The 16,460-nt window shown below is 48.4% G+C and overlaps 1 long non-coding RNA gene across 1 annotated transcript; it reads left to right on the forward strand.

The window, feature by feature from the left end:
- The first annotated feature begins 8,913 nt into the window (after nucleotides 1-8,913).
- Nucleotides 8,914-11,553, forward strand: LOC123075655 (uncharacterized). The gene is made up of 3 exons (XR_006436179.1): nucleotides 8,914-9,143; nucleotides 9,337-10,084; nucleotides 10,462-11,553. It is a non-coding gene; the product is annotated as an uncharacterized lncRNA (long non-coding RNA).
- The last annotated feature ends 4,907 nt before the right edge of the window (nucleotides 11,554-16,460 follow it).

The raw sequence follows: 16,460 nt of genomic DNA on the forward strand, positions 1-16,460 counted from the left end.
GGGTTGGGGCTGGATCCGGGCCGGGTGGGCGGGACTAGAGGGATCGGTCGGTCGGTCGGTCGGCAAGGCGGCTCGGAGATATTACCGTTGGGCGCCTAGGATTGGGATCGGGTGCTCGAGGCAGAGGCACACGGCCTATCCGGCCGGCCCATTTGGTCTAAATGTTAGGTTGTGTGTCGTGTCTTATCTTAGAAAGAAAAACATGTCAACTCGAAAAAAAAACATGTTGGCGCAACAAGACATCCGCAATCAACTTAAGATCCAGCTTGTTTCAAAGAAAAAAAACTCTTGAGGTCCGACTAATTGCCTGGCTAGAATGGCGACGATACGTGCCCGAATTGACTGTGTTTGAGGTGACTTTCGCCGGTAGTCCCACGACCGGCATGGTGTCGACTCTTCCCTCCCCGTTGATCCACTCCCTCTTCCAATTCGATTCTTCGTCTATCTCTGAGCTCCACCGCTACTCTCCTTTCGTCTGTTTTAATACCTTCTCTCATAATTGGTTTTTCTTTCTTGTTGTTTCCAGTGGCGGTGCAGGATTCCTCAAGTACTAGTGTTCAGGGAGGGGGCATCGAAGGAAAATGCAAACAAATCATGGTACTTTTGTGTATATCTGTGTTCAAGAATACATCCAATTAATCAGTTAATGGGCCAATTAATCGCTACTTGTATGGTGACCGAATCAAATAACACCTATTCATCACGCTAACTTGTCAGGCCGATTAATTGGCCCATAGGACCGATTAATCGGTTGTTAGGCCGATTAATCGCAGTTGGCTCATTAACTTGTGGGCAAACAAAGCCCAAAATTTTCGCCCGTAACTCCTCCATCCCCCTCTTGCTTCTCAATAGCTAGAGTTCAACCAAACAGTAGCATATTTTGGTATATTACACAGCTGAGAGTATGGTATAATACATAAAAAAACTAGATATATATTGGCACGTTCCTACTTAATCTACCGATTAATGGTCGGCTGATTAATCCAGTTAATAGGCCGATTCACCGATTAATCACTACTCTCTAGCAGGCCGAGCTGCTACCAGTTACCGATTTTCTTTAACAATGGTGTATATACAAGCAAACTCGTCGTGTTGGGGATGCTCCTAGCCACCCCATGCCTCTGTCACTGGTTGTTTCTCCCTATCAATCCTCTATTCCTCATCTCTCTTGATCGTTCTCTCAATCCATGGCCTCCTTAGTCGCTCTGTATTCCAAGAAGAGCCACACTTGAGCACGTGTGTTGACTACCAACACCAGAACAAGGCATGCCCCAAGGATCCATTCGCTCTGCCACGTATCGACCAAGAGTCATCGATTCCATGGCCGGTTGCGAGCATTGCGTTTTCTGGACGCATATTCAGGCTATCATCACGTCGCCCCGCGGACGACCCGGGGGGAACCCTAGCCGCCACTTCTCGCACCTCCTCCGCCCCTCTCCCTCCTCGCCGGCGTCTGCGGCGCCGTCGGGCAAAGCCTGGCCGGCTGGGCAGCGGCGGGGCTTCTCCCCATCCTTTTTTGTCTTGGTTGGCGTGGGACAGCGGGGTCGAGAGGAGCACCGGGCGAACGTGGGGTTCGGCGGCGCGGCGGGCGGGCCTCCGGGCGGCGTCGTGTGCGGCGCGGCGGTGGTGGCCTTCGTATTGTGAGGTGGTGGCTGCGTTGGGCCTGCCCGGTGGTCGCGGGTGCCGACGGATCCAGATCGGATCCATCTGGATCCTGTCTTTGGACTCCGTCGGCCGCCGCGGGGTGGTGATGGTCGTCACTGGCCACGTCGGACCGCTGGTTTCGGCGTCTGGAGATCTACAATGGGTTCTTCTCGATCCTCCTTTCTGGCGGGTCGAGCCCCATGGCTCTTGCATCTTCGCAGGTTTTGGATCATGGCTCATTGCCGGATCCGGAGCAGACGGAGGTTTGGTGGCATAGGATGGGGACCGGTGGAAACTTTGGTCGGCTAGGCCGGCCCGGCATCGGCGACGTCACTCGACGCCGTTACCCTCCGTGGAGGCGAAGCCGAGGTCTCCTATCCACCTCCGAACCCCTCCCGGACGAAAGTCCAAAATTCAGTCTGGATTGGGCGGCGGCGGCGTCCTGCGCGTCATATCCTCCATGGAGGCGCCGTCTTGGGAGGACCTGCTGTTCGGGGGAGAGATGTTGTGGATGGTGAGCTTCGAGTACCTCCAGCAGTGGCGATGGTGTGGAGGTTGTCAGGTGGTGCGGCGTTGTATCTACCGCATAGAGGACGACGAGGATTTGGCGGCATGGTGCAGCTGCATATCGACGATTGATGCGGCTGGATGGACGAGCGCAGGGCGGTGGAGCTGTCTGGCGCCATGGTGGCGTCGACGGCAGCGAGACCGGGTAAGGTAGATGCAGCAGTACAACACTGAAGATAGATTGGTGGCAGGTGGCTGCGGCGGCCTCATACCCGGCAGGCGTCCTGGTTAAGGAGTGCGCCGGACTGGTGGGTGCCCCATACCCGGCAGGCGTCCTGGTTAAGGAGTGCGCCGGACTGGTGGGTGCCCCATACCCGGCAGGCGTTCTGGTTGGGACATCAGGTCTTAGATGTTAGGTTTGGATGCGAGGTCTGTTTGGTATTAGGCCCAGACTATCAGCGCCCCTTCATCAACTGGTTAGGAGTAGCGCCAGATGTTGCCTAGACTGTGGCTTTAGTCTTACTGTTGTATGACTTTGTACGGTCTTGTGTGAACAATTAATAAAGTGGCTGCATGCATCGTCCAGATGCAGAGGCCGGGGGTCCTCCTTCTTTTCTAAAAAAATCAGATAAAAATGAAGTAGTCTGGCGATATCAAGACTTCCTTCATCATCGCCTATGGAACTTCCTCCTACACTTTCATGCCATTTGATCTAAAAAATGTTGGTGCGACTTACTAGTGGTGTATTCGGAAATCTTTACACTACCGGGTCCGAAACTTCCACACCTATGTCGACGACATCGTGCTGAAGTCCAAGCAGTGCGGGAATGATCTCCTAGTGGATCTGGCGGAAACCTTCGCAGACCTCACGGCGGTCAACTTGAAGCTTGCCCCAGAGAATGTGTCATCAAAGTACCTGCACGGAAGCTCCTTGGTTTCATAATTTTTGGATGCGAGATTGAGGCCAACCCGGAGAAGATCGAAGCGATCCTGAAGATGGCCACACCAAAGAATATAATGGAAGTGCAGTGATTCCCTGGGTGCATTGCAACCCACAGTCGGTTCATCTCCAAGCCTGGCGAGAAGGGCCTGCCACTCTACTGACTCATCAAGAAGTTTGATTTTTCGAATGGGCTGATGAGGTGCAAACGGACTTCGCTACCCTCCAGCGCTTGCTCTTCATGCCCCCAATCCTCTCTGACCAGGCGGAGAGGGAGCACGTGCTCCTTTACATCATTGTCCACCAACCGTGTGACCGAACGTTGTCCTTGTGGTCAACATTTACTACAAAAGTGAGTTTCTCCTCGAGTCCAATCTGAGATATCCACATTACGAGAAACTAGTTGATGGTGTGTTTCTCGCATCAAGGAAGCTGCTCCATTACTTACAAGCCTACTCGGTCATCGTGGTCAACAATGCCCCTTTGTCTAACATCATTGGCAATAGGGATGCCACTGGCCGGGTGGCGAAGTGGCCCATCAAGCTAGGGGGGCACGACATCATCTATGAACCACGCAAGGCTATCTAGTTGCAAGCTCTGGTCGACTTCCCTTTTGCCTCAAGTCCAGTCGGTTCCTGTTGGAGTACTAGACCATGTACTGTGACGGCTCGAAAGTGATAGGAGGACTGGGGGTTGGCTCGTCTTCATCTCCTCGAAAGGTGAAAAACTCAAATATGTGCTTCAAATCCAGTTCACTGCGTCCAACAACATGGCTGAATACGAGGCTTGCTGCATTACAAATTGTTGTATCACTCGAGACATCCATCAGTTTTTGTGTCGTGGGGACTTGAATCTGGTGGTTCAATAAGTCATGAAGGACTGCAACGCCAAAGTCATGATCGCCTATCGCGAAGCAATCTGCAAGCTCTCCAGTTCAACCATGTACATCGAGAGCACAATGAAGGAGTTGACTCCCTCGCCGAAGTCAGTTAAGAACAACAACAAAATAACCCTAGGTAATTTTCTGAAATAGCTTTACGAACCAGAAGACTTTTTGGGTACTTAGTCGGTGATGATATCCCATGTTGTTATAACAGTTGCCCCAAGCCCCCAACCAGAACACTGAACTCTAGATCACAGAGCTCACCGCCTCTGACACACCGCATCGTCGTCGGTGCACGCCGCCATTGGATCGACGATACCTTGTCGTGCCCGCGCCCTATGCATCGATGGTGCATCCTCATCGACGCGCCATGTCGTTGGTGCCCGTGCATGCATGCTCGTGGATTGTGTGTGCCCATTCTTACGGATGATGATTGGTTGGTGCGCGCGTGTGTGTGGCCATGGTCCTTGTTTGTGTCGGAGCATGTGCGGTGGTGTTGGTTCATCCGCACTGTCGTGCACGGTCATTGACCCCAGTGACGTGTCAACTTCTTCAGCCACAACAACGAACATGACGGTGTGTATTGGTACACTCATATCTTTTCGTGTTAATGTGTCAAACTTACTGTCCTTTGTCCTCAGAGAATAGTTGGGTAACCTATACTTTATGACATGGAAATATCTAGGACTAGTAGCAAAAGTTGCCTATGATTTTATAATCCATTTTGGAAATTGACTATGGAGACTATAAATCTTTACGTTGCAAATGCTAAATAGATATATATGTTAATATATTATTGTGACAAGAGCTATTACTAAAAAGTGAATGTCACAATTGTTATATCATAATATCATTGTGGTGTGAGTTTAAAAAGAAGAATGTTCTCATTGTTATCTCAATTGTTATGTCAAAATGTCATCGTGGTTTGAGTTTAAAAAAGAATAATGTTTCCATAGGTATGTCAATTTGTCATTGTGGTCTGAGTTGTAAAAGAAAAAAATTCCACTGATTTATCAATTGCTATATAATAATGTCATTGTAGTGGTCGTTAAAACAAAGAATGTTTCTATTGGTTTGTCAATTGCTACGTCATAATGTCATTTGCTCTTTTTTGCTTATGTGGAGACATTATTCACCTCGTTCCTATTGTGACATTTCTATGCACTATACAAATCACTTTTCTTTTAGAAGATTGCTTCATACAGTGCGACAGGAATTTCACGATATTGACGTTTCCTGATTTTTGCCACACTATACAAAAATATTAAGTTGATCTTCACATCAAATAGTTGTTTGGCATTGAAATGTGACATGCTTTAATTCGTTCACTGGTCTAGTAAAATAAAATGGTAGACCCTGAGCTCAAACAACAATCAAAGCTCAAACAAGGATAAAAAGAGACCAATTGCAACAATGGACGAAGACAAACACAAGCTATTGAAGGAGCACAAGCCACTAAAGCGGCACAAGGTACTAGTTCAAACTTCTGTATGTGAGGCTACCTAATTTCAATGTATGTGTATCGCATGAAATGCAACGTAAAACATTTTGTATATGTGCATATGAAATGGAGTATTGAAAATATTTGTATGTGATGTTGTGTTGTGTTTTGTATTGTTGTGAAAATGGGGCTACACTGCTAGAAGTAGTCCTACAGCATGTAGCCAGATTGCTAGTGTAGCCCACAGCATGTAGCCAGATTTATGCATCACTAACCGACCAATAAACAAGGGAAAATCAGTGGTAAGTCTCTAGTTCACACTATCTGATATGTAGCACTAATCGGCCAGCTCATCGGTGAAGACTCATCGAACAGACGGGTCGACTGGCCCGCACTGACCCGGAGTCATAGATGGGCCACTCACGCGCTAGTGTGACACACTTTTGGCTGCTCGGTGATATTTACGTGTGTAGTAGTGACTTATGCTTTGATGAAGAAAGAAAGACTACACACAGAGGCTAAAGATGTTGAAATTAATGTTATCGTGGGTATTGAAGATGTTAAAACTTTAGGTACTTTTGAAACCCATTTGCGGGATGGATTTTTTTTAATATTAGTTACGAGGATAAGTACAGTTGGCTTGGGGAAGTCGTAACTTTAGGTAGAAATGATCCCACAAGTTTAGAGAGTGTTCAAGCTGATCATAATGTTGTCAAAAGTGGGTCTGAAAAGGTCAAAACTTTAGGTAGTCTGTATCCCACAGTTTTGGATGGTAAGACTTTTAATTATGATGATTTTAGTCTTACTGAAGTCGTGAAGCTTTTCCCTAAAATAATCAATTCACCAAATGTCATTGAGGAAAACAAAGCCTTCACAAAACATGTCGTTGAAGTTGTCCTGAGAGCTGGAGAAAAAACTTGATCAAGAAGTATCTATCCCAAGAAAATTAGAGGATGGATGGGAACCAACTATAAAGATCACAATTAATAAATTTGAATGTAATGCTTTATGTGATCTAAGTGCTAGTGTTTTTATCATGCCTACAGTTTTATATGATGTACTTGGTTTGAAGCCTATGTCTGAGTGTTCTTTGAGTTTACATTTAGCAGATTCAATTATCAAGAAATCTTTTGAGATAATAGATGATGTACATATTATAGAAAATAGGAATTATGTCCCCGTTGATTTCATAATTGTGAATATAGAATGTAATCCTTCATGTCCCAGTATATTAGATAGACCGTTCTTGATAATGGTTTAGGCTGTTATTGACATGGAAGAAGGGAAGAATATATAATTTTCTACTCTCTATGAGAAAACGAATGAACACTTTCCAATGAAAAATTAAATGACCTTATAAATCTATCATGAGAGCAACATATTCCTTGCGAACTATTGATGAGAAAATTGCCCTAAAAACACTCTACCCGACTAAAATGCATGAAAAAAGTGCTTAAGGGAGACAATCCACAATTTATCTTTGTATATTTTGAGTGTCAATATTTTTTACTTTCTATAACGACATTTCTTTACGTTTTTTCTTAATAAAGTGCCTATTACCTTTAGCATGTTAAGTTTTAAGTTTATGTGCTGCCGTGCTAAAACAAAAAATTGCTGCTACCTAAAAATGTGCCCAGGATTAATGCATTACACACATATATAAGATCTTTGTTGGCATGCTAAATTTTTTAATAATTTTTGGAGTTACATAAGAATTAAATACATTTAGTCCTTTATAGACCATTCTATTTTGACAGATTGATGTTATAAGTTTTTTTTTCTGCGAATAGATTGATGTTATAGTTGCCCTCTAACTTCTTATGTTTGCTTTTTATTGTTACTATTGAGGGGAGTAGGAGTTTTTAAATTGTGTTAGCATACAATATGTTTGTACTAATGAATTACAACTTTACATTTGGATACGACAAGTCTTGCCATGAATTAAATGTTATCTATATTAACCCATCTCACAAGTTCCGTGTAAGTTTTAATCCATCTCGCAAGTTCCGTGTAAGTATTGTGTGGATGAAGTTATTAAGACCTATGAGAGACAATTATATGAGGACAATAAGGAGACACAAACACTCAAGCTTGGGGATGCCTAATGCACCCTTAAAAAATATTCAAAGAAGTCTCAGACGTCTAAGCTTGCGTATGGCCAAGGTCCCCTTTCTTCATCAATGACTATCCTGCTTTTATGTGTCTCCGGCAAGGTTAAGATAAGTAGTAGAGGGATTCTCTTCAGCGCTCTCAATTGACAACTCATTTGCTTAGTCAGATGGGTTAGTAGTTTTGGGGATGATCTACCTACACCCCAATGGTGTGCTCATCTTTGCGGCATATGGGTATATGTTTAAATGCAATGATGCTCTTGAATCGGTGATCAACACACTAATGGAGGGTCATTCTCTCACAATCTTGATGGTGATTCAATTTGATTGTGCAGTTGCTTTGGATGCCTTGGTAGGAACAACACTTGATCACTCACCCTTTGGACATTTGTTGATCGAGATTAGATGTCTACTAGAAGCTCATAAGTTTATCCTCCAAAATGCGTCATCAAAATAGGGTCCACATTGTGTTAATGTTTTTGGTAGAATTGGTGCTAGCACCACCTGCTAATTGTGCCAAGTTCTATAGTGTAATTCAAAACCAGTATTAGCTTATTGTAACCCTAATATTGAGGATTTTGATATGTGGAGGGTTAGGATTTTCCAGAGGAATTCATCCAATTCCCGGGCATAATGTGATGACCATTACTTGTGGCTAGTGTGATGAGGCGAGATGTACGTCCCAATGAGAAGAGATAGGGGTTGTCGAAATGCGAGGGATTAGCATGGTGGAAGCTGGCTATAGAAAATCCAGCAACATGAGTCATAGAAGACGAAAGCATGAGGGAGCATGGGTGATAGATGACGGAGAAGCTCGTGGTAGGCTAGAAGTGGAGAGAGTATAGGGACAAATCGCAAGGAGTAACTCCATACAATAGAAAAATGTCTTAAGGTTGAAGATAGATGATAGGCGCTGGATCAAGATCCGTCGGTTCTAATGCTTAGTGGTATTGAAAGTTTCAACACCCTTAAGGAAACTAACATATAACTGGAGAAAGCCGCGTTAAAGAAAAAAACTAATTGTATCCCATCTCTATTTGTGTAGTTACTCACGCACACGACACAAGAAAAATACTTCTTTACAATTTGTTTTTCTAGTTTTTTTTAAGAAATGGAGTTTCCTATTTATTCCTTGTATTTAGGTTACTATCATTATTTCTTTGCGTGCACTAAACAATTTAGAAACTAACATGTAAATAATTAAAATAATTTTTCATTTGCAGTATATTCAAATAATATGTAATCCTTCATAATATTGCACTAAAGTTGCTGGGTTAGTATTTGAATTATTAGTTTTATTTTTCTTAAAAAATATATATTGAATCTAAAAGAGGCCCTTAGTTTTCCCGTCCCCACATGTCAGCCTCCCGTCCTCTTCCCTCTGACCGTAGCACCCGTACTTCTCAGTGCCGCCGCCACCGCCGGCGACCTCCCGATGCGGCGACGCCCCCCTCTCCCTCTCCGCCTGATGCTTGCGGAGGCAACGCAGATTTCATCGCCTTCGCCGGAGGCGGCGGCGCTCGCGCTGCCATTCCCTGCCGCGGACGCGCTTCTACCTCAACCCCGACGAGCACTGCGAGCGTCTCCAGTCAGGGCACTTCCTTTCGTCTCTCCGAGGTAGGATCCCCGCTCCGTCGCTGGTTGGTTTCGAGCCGGCATTGTCAGAGTGTGCGTGCTTGGGATTGGATCGATCTGCTGCCACTCGGTGATTTTGTTTTGAAAGGGGGCTGCGAATCTCATTTTCTCTGACGATGCAAGCCAACCCAATCCTGATCCCTGACAAAGTATGCATCTGTCTGCCCAAATGCAGGCTTCATATTGTGGCTCGTGACATTACCATGTATCTGAAACACCTGGTATTTCAATTATTTGGATTGTGATACTGGGATCTCATTAAGTCAAAGAAGACATGAGCACCCTGCAGCTCTCTGGTCAGCTGAAGCAGACTACTTGCTTGGGTATCTTCTCGAGCAGTTTCTGTGCCTTGTTGGTCAGACTGATGAGACTGATGGAAGGCTGGAAGTCAGCGTGAACAGCTTGCATTCAGGGATTCAGAGAAGTGACCGGAAGTCCGGAATTGAAGCTCAAGTTCTTTCCTCCCAGCTAGAAATGGAATGAAGACAATAGATTCAGACAAGGGACTCTTTGCTGCAATGGTGTCGAACCAGCATGGTGTGCCTCTATATGTAACGAATGAGGCAGAGGCCATGTATAGGTTCATCCTAGAGACATCAAGATTCTCGTCGGTTATGGAGAGTTGTGTTGCTGGCACGGGACAGAAGCCACCCATCTCCCCGAGAAGCTGATGCTTTTTTTATGGTTGATCAATATAAGGGGCATCTGTAACTCTAGTCTCCAGCTGAGGCTTCTGATCGGGCTGTCATGTCTGGATTATTGGCAGCAAACTCGTGCACGAGCGTGTAGTTTGATTTCAGATCAAGATCAAGAGATCGGCGGGTGCGGGGAAACGGCGAGAAATGAAGAGCTGGCTGCTGATTGCTTGCTGGTGGAAGGAACAGTTGACTTAGCCTTGAAGGTTCTGGGGCCATGCTTATCTGGTGAGCATCGCTGGCATGTTTCTAGTTTCTACACCGCATTAGCATGTGCCTGTTTGCAATCTCAGGACAATCCACATGATTTACAATTTCTTACTAGCACGCTAGGTGCTCCTAACGAGGGCAATCACACTGTCATGTTCCAGTTATTGGCAGCAAGAAAATACATGGCTGCTTACTCTATTGCTTGGTCTCTCCATATATATGAATGCTTTAGCACCACTTTGTACTGAGAAATGTAATCTGATTCGAATTAGTGTGTCTGAACAATGTTCTTAATCACACACTGAACATGGGCCTGAAATGTTTTTACGCTTTCTTTGCTAATTGGGTGTAGGACTGAATATTGACTTGATAACGGCATTGTCTCCTCTTTTCAGAACCAAGTGCAGTTCCTGGTGGTGGATGCCAGTCTTCAACTCTGAGAAACTTTCTTCATTGCATTGCAGAGGACAAGGAGCAGGGGAGGTGGCCCGAGTTCTCCCCCCACTTGCTTTGCCTGCTGAATGTGGCAGAGGCTAACTTGGCCTCCAGGCAAGCACACATGATCTATTATGAATGGTCCAGCAGTTCTCTGTTTCGCATACCATGACATACTGTTTCAATGGTCAGGGATGGCGAAGAGTAGAGACCTAGTCCATTGGAGTGAGGGCTGGAAGGCACGCTGGCTGACCTTCCATGCTTGGGGCAGAAGCTGCAGTGCTATTTTTTCAGATGGAAAGGAAGAGAGGAGGAACTTTGCTCTAATGGTGTCTACCCCAGCATGCACATTTTGGTACCCTCATAAATAGTGCAGAAGTAGAAGAGCCTACAGACATCTTGTCAGTTGAGGTCCTGAGAGTTTGTCCCCCATCCTCAAGGCAAGTAATATGCCGCTCTGCTGCCATCTTATCATTTCATACATGTATGAATGAGTATATGGGCCTGTCATGTCTAAATTATCAGAGGCAAAATCACACACGAGGACCAGCTTTTGTGTTATTTCTAGATAGCTTGATCATGTACATGATGACTTGTTGCTGGTATTGTACAGCCTTGTCTTAGTTGTCAGTGGCAAACTCATCTGCATGAGGGGGTGGTTGGTGCTTGCTGGTGCGTTGTGCTATCTTGTTCCGCTAACAGCCTTTTGTCCATTGGCGTTCCAATCTTACAACCAAGCTCATGCCAGTCATCTCCTTGCTGTCATCAGAGGTCTGTATCTTCTCTCTTGGGATCCTTCCCCAAGATCCATTGAGTACTGCTAGGTGTTCAAGTGCACAAACTTTTGTGGCTCAAAATGCTTACATTTTCTGCAAATTGATATTAAGCATATATCGTCGCCATTGAGTGACAAGGTTATTTTAAGACCTGGAACCATGTTTCTTGGACAAATAATATTTTGATAAATTTCAGCACGAAGTCTTACAGCATGAGATCTTTTTTAGTGAATATAGTGGTAATGGATTTTACTGGCATTTGTACACAATGTAAGAGCGGGGGACCTAGTAAATACATGATGGATTGAAATCATACACATTAGCTTTTCTCATGCATATTCATCACAGAGCTCCACAGAGATGTTATCGATATCACAAAACTTGAGATGGATCAAAACTTTGCTCTTCGTTTCTATAATTTCTGTACATTTGTACTATATACATATGGGAAATCTGCCTCAAGATCAGCTCATCCTCAAAAAGGCGGATGCCAATCGCAGGGAGTAGAGTGATGTGGAGTATCTATGAGCTAAGAATATTTAAAAGAGAAACTCTGTTCTGGACTAATTTCCTGAACAGAGTTCCTGCTCCATTCTGAAGATCTCCGAGGGTACACTTTAACTCCAGCAATTGCTCTTCCTCGCAGACAAGTGCCTTCTTCATGTAAAATGCCTTGTAGACAAGAGACTGCTTTGGCATTTCAATTTGCTTCGACAAGAGATGGAGTGTGGACTCCAACAGAGAGCTGCAGATCTCTCTTGCCTTGGTCAATAGCATCGCCATCTTGTCGGATGCAGGCTTCTTGGCAATCTTCTTGAAATGTTTCCTGGCCTTCTTGGCCAAGCGAGTAAAGGACTGGATCTTGGCTTGAACAGCTGTATCATCTCCTTTCCTTAGAGCCACCTGCAGCTCTTGGATGATGGCCATCATCTCGGCGAAGGTCTCTTGCATGTAGTTGCAGAGATCTAACAGCTCAATGGAGCACTCCATCTCTCCATCCAACATCTTCCTCTGTTGGGAGGAGCAAACTTGGTGGCTTGGTAGGCGAATGATCTCGTCAAGACCATCATAGATGTTTGCAAGAGTCCTTAGACCATCGCACATCATGCTGATGGAGTTGGAGGAAGAGATGCTTGCTTCTAGGCTGTGGAGCTCTTGCTCAACTTCGGTCTCACTGACGTGAGGCCTAGATGGCAAACTTATCGATCTTTGGTGGAAAGCCATATCTGAGCTTGAAGCTTTTCTCCGTATATATTGTGGTTGATGATAGCTGAAGAATAGAACACTTCTTGGTTTGATGTGTCTACTGCTCTGCTAAGGCCTATTTATACAGAAAACTTAAGTAGTTGCATTTGATTGGTAGACATGAAGAATCATGCCATCACATCTCTCAGATGCTGTCTACTTACTATGCCTTGAGCTCTGGCGGAAGCATAGAGATCACAACCCTAAAGTCGTCTCATGTTCAGTATATAATTTTGTCTGTCTGCTGTCCTTGAGATGAGCCATCACATTATCATGTTCCAACAATTGGCAGCAAGAACCAGCATTAGCATAATTGCGCGCTCAACCCATTATTTAATGGGTTGCTAACCTGGCATTTGGCTGTGACATATCTGTATATAATAAGGTGTTTTCCTTGGTGGGCACTCTTGCAAATCACAGGTTAATGATGGATAAGTCTGTGTACTAGGGTCCTCGTGGGGCTGCAGCACATGGTCCTTTGTGGCAGTTAGGATAGAGTTCCTGACCATCAAGACTGGCATCTTAGACTAGCATCTTGGACTGGCATCTTAGCAGCATCTCAGCATATGCTTGGCTGGCTAGCAGCCTATAAGTATGTAACCCCAACCCCTCAGGTTGGCATGGCATTGTGTGAGAAATAAACCAACGAAAATTGTCCCAACTCTCCTAGTGTCATCCACAACTATCAATGCTCAGGTTCAAAGGTCTAACAAGTTGTATCAGAGCCTCGTTATCTTGTACCCTGAGCATTTCCTGTGAGCAGCCTAAGTCGGTAGCAGCAGCTGCTCCGTCTGCCTCTGGTCACCTTCCTCCCTCTGGACTGTCGAGCAGCAGTTCGTCTTCAACAGCCTCCTCTTCACGCAACAGCCCCCCTGCAGTGAGCCATGTCTGCAGGTCGCTCTCAGCACACGGCTACCTCGAGCATACGGCGTCGGCAGGAGGCCGAGCGCGCCGTGGCAGAGGAGCGTGAGCGAGCAGCTGTAGCAGCAGCAGCTGCGGCAGCAAGGGTGTCGAGGCTGCCTGCAGCGGAGCTGGCAGCAGCCAGAGCGGAGGTAGAAGCAGCCAGGGCGGAGGTAGAAGCAGCAGCAGCAGCAGACGCAGCACGTGAGGCTACGGCGGATGCCAAGGTACTCCGCGGCGGCTCCGGCAGCTCCAACAGCTCCGCGCCTGCGGACGACGGCGCTGACGCAGACCGCACCAAAGTGGCGCAAGAGCGGACGACGCAGTGGGCAGCCGAGCACGCCCGCACTCCAGGTGGAGGTGCGCACCGCGAGGGCGGCTGCATCGACCAGGACCGCGGCCTCTACGAGGTCCGGACTGTGGTCAGGGATGTTGGTCCCAGTGCTGGGTGGCCTACCCTCACTAAAACCAACTACATCGAGTGGGCCAGGATCATGAAGGTCAGGCTCCAGGTGCGGCGCATGTGGGAGGCAATCCAGGACAGCAACGTCGACCACCAAGAGGACCGACGGGCGCTGGACGCCCTCATCGCTGCAGTCCCGCCCGAGATGCAGTTCTTGCTTTCCAGCAAGCGGACTGCCAAGGAAGCTTGGGACGCCATAGCCGCGGCACGCATCGGCAGCGACCGTGCTCGCAAGTCCACTCTGCAGGCACTTCGTAAGGAGTTGGAGAGCCTGGCTTTCAAGCCAGGTGAGGACGTTGATGACTTTGCTCTCCGTCTCAACACTCTGCTGCAGAAGTTGGTGAAGTTTGGTGATGCCACCTACACCGAGGAAAGAGCTGTCGAGAAGCTTTTTCGGTGCATCCCCGAGAAGTACAAGCAGATGGCTCGATCGATCGAGTCTTTGTTGGACCTCTCCACGATGACAATCGAGGAGGCGATAGGTCGCCTCAAGGTCGTGGACACCGACGAGCCACAGCCTTCCTCAGGGCCCATCACCACCGGCGGGATGCTGCTCCTAACTCGGGAGCCGTGGGATGCCAGCCTTGGCGACAGGAAGAAGGGGGAGCCTTCTTCCACGACGGGCGGCCGCAAGCGTGGCAAGCAGCGTAAGGCGCGAAGAGGCCCCCCGGGCAGGGCACAAGGACGTGCCGAAGGTGACGCCCGCGGAGGCGCCAAGGACAGCGCCGCTGGCAAGCCCAAGCCGGCACAAGACAACAGTTGCCACAACTGTGGCCGGTTTGGCCATTGGGCCAATGAGTGTCGGCAACCACGACAAGGCCAGACTCACGTCGCATAGGCGAAGGAGGAAGAGACGGCTCTGTTCATGGCGCATGCAAGCATTGAGCTATCCTCAGCGACACCAGTCGCAAAAGCTCTCATCCACCTCGACGAGCCAAAAGCGCACGCTCTTCTCGGCGATGGCTCTGGGAAGTACAAGACTACGGGGTGGTGCCTCGACACCGGCGCCACCCACCACATAACCGGTCGAAGGGAATTCTTCGCCGAGCTCGACTCCGATGCGCGAGGCTCCGTCAAGTTTGGGGATGCCTCCGCTGTGGAAATTAAGGGCGTCGGCTCCGTCATCTTCACCACAAGACGGGAGAGCACCGGCTGCTCACCGGTGTCTACTACATCCCCGCGCTAAGGAACTCCATCATCAGCTTGGGACAACTGGATGAGAACGGCTCACGCGTGCTGATTGAGCATGGGGTCCTACGCATCTGGGATCGCCAGGGTCGCCTTCTCGCCAAGGTACCCAGAGGTGGAAATCGACTTTACGTCCTTGATGTGCAGGTGGCACAGCCGGTCTGTCTCGCTGTCCGTCGGGACGACGAGGCATGGCAATGGCATGAGCGCTTTGGGCACCTTCATTTTGAGGCCCTGAAGCGTCTAAGTGCCAAGGAGATGGTACGAGGACTGCCATGCCTCGACCATGTGGAGCAATTCCGCGACATCTGCGTACTGACGAAGCAGAGACGACTCCCCTTTCCTCAACAGGCGAGTTTTCGGGCCAAGGAGAAGCTGGAGCTCGTGCATGGAGACTTGTGCGGCCCGGTGACGCCAGCCACACCAGGAGGTCGACGCTACCTCCTGCTGCTCGTCGACGATCTCTCTCGCTACATGTGGGCGATGATTCTCGGCAGCAAGGGAGAAGCGGCGGACGCCATCAGGCGCGCGCAGGTTGGTGTGGAGGCGGAGAGCGGCCGCAAACTGCGCGCGTTGCGCACTGACAACGGCGGCGAATTCACGGCGGCTGAATTCGCGTCGTACCGCGCCGATGTGGGCATCCAGCGCCACTACTCCGCGCCGTACAGCCCGCAGCAAAATGGAGTCGTCGAGCGGCGCAAGCAGACGGTTGTGGGGATGGCTCGGGCTCTCCTCAAGCAGAGAGGGATGCCGGCTGTTTTCTGGGGAGAGGCGGTGCTGACGGCCGTCTACATCCTCAGCCGATCGCCTACTAAGGCACTCGACGGCAGGACACCGTACGAGGCCTGGCATGGGCGGAAGCCGGTGGTCTCCCATTTGCGGGTCTTTGGCTGTCTTGCGTTCGCTAAGGAGCTCGGCCACATCGGCAAGCTCGACGACAGGAGCACTCCGGGAGTCTTCATCGGCTACGCGGAGGGCTCAAAGGCCTACCGCATCTTCGACCCAAAGACACAGCGTGTGCGCATGGCGCGAGACGTCGTGTTCAACGAAGGGCGAGGGTGGCAATGGGACAAGGCGGTGGACGACGGCTCGACGCCGACGTATGACGACTTCATTGTCGAGTACGCCCACTTCAAGGAAGCCGGGGGAGCAAGCAGCTCCTCTTCGCCGGGCACGTCTACCCCGGCCCCCAAAACTACACCGACTCCGGTGTCGGCTACGCCGACGGCACCACAACTGGCGACGCGGCATACTCCAGCCCCGGCAGTCACCACTCTGAGTTCGTCTTCATCAGCACCAGCTCACGCAGAGCACAACCCGATGAAGTTCGCTTCCCCGCTCACTCACGACGAGGAGCGGGTAGACGCGTTTTATGGAGGCGAACAGC

The sequence above is a fragment of the Triticum aestivum genome, chromosome 3D, assembly GCF_018294505.1.
Source record: "Triticum aestivum cultivar Chinese Spring chromosome 3D, IWGSC CS RefSeq v2.1, whole genome shotgun sequence".
NCBI lineage: Eukaryota > Viridiplantae > Streptophyta > Magnoliopsida > Poales > Poaceae > Triticum > Triticum aestivum.